Raw genomic sequence first — 1,238 nt, forward strand, 5'->3', positions numbered from 1 at the left:
GAGATAGTCCGATTGCACGGAATCTCAGTTTCTATTGTGTCCGACAGGGACCCGAGATTTACTTCGTCCTTCTGTTAGAGTTGCATACAGCCATGTAGACGAAGTTGCTATTCAGTACAGCGTTTCACCCACAGACAGATGGCTAGTCTGAGCGTGTGATACAGATTTTGGAAGACTTCCTAAGAGCTTGTGTGATTGACTTCCATGAAAATTGGGAATCTAAGCTACATCTAGTGGAGTTTACCTACAATAATAGTTTTCAAGCATCAATAGGTATGGCTCCGTACGAGGCATTGTATGGAAGGAAGTGCAGATCACCAATTCATTGGGATGAGGTTGGCGAGAGAGCAGAACTTGGTCCAGAGATAGTTCAGCAGACTGCAGATGTGGTGGTCAAGATTCGAGACAGAATGAAGACCGCCCAGAGTCGCCAAAAGAGCTATGCTGACAAGAGGAGGAGAGATCTCGAGTTTGCCGTAGGTGATCACGTTTTTGTAAAGATAGCACCTATGAAGGGTGTTATGATTTGGGAAGAGAGGCAAGTTGAGTCCGAGGTTTATTGGACCTTTCGAGATTCTGGACAGAGTTGGGACACTAGCCTATCGTGTTTCCCTCCCGCCGAATCTGGCCGGGGTACACAATGTGTTCCATGTTTCGATGCTGAGGAAGTACCTAGCTAATCCTTCGCACGTTTTGAGCTATGAAACCGTTACAGTTGGCTCCAGACCTGTCATGTGAGGAAAGACCCATCCAAATCCTAGACAGACATGAGCGGAGACTTCGGAACAAGGTGACCAAGCTGGTCAAAGTCCGGAGCTAAATCAATCAGTGGAAGACGCCACTTGGGAGACAGAAGCGGATATGAGGAACCGCTACCCAGAACTGTTTGGTAAGATTTAATTTCGAGGACGAAATTTAATAAGTGGGGGAGGAACTGTAGAGCCCAAAATCAGTACACGTAAAACTTATGCATTTATTTAATTGATAAATAATTTATTTTAATTTAAAATGAGATTTAGTCATGCATGATTTATTTAAATGCATTATTTTAAATTATTTATGTTTTTGTGATGCACGTTAAAATATTTCTCGAGTTTCATGTTTCAAGCGATTATTCGAGGCGGGATCGAGGAAAAGAGATCGGTAACGATTTTTGGTAATTTTAAAACGTGGTATTTATTTTAAGTTAAGAATGGGGCATTTTAAATAATTTATTTAGTTTTTAGCATTTTAAAGCC

This window comes from Primulina tabacum, chromosome 1, assembly GCF_025594145.1.
Source record: "Primulina tabacum isolate GXHZ01 chromosome 1, ASM2559414v2, whole genome shotgun sequence".
Lineage (NCBI taxonomy): Eukaryota > Viridiplantae > Streptophyta > Magnoliopsida > Lamiales > Gesneriaceae > Primulina > Primulina tabacum.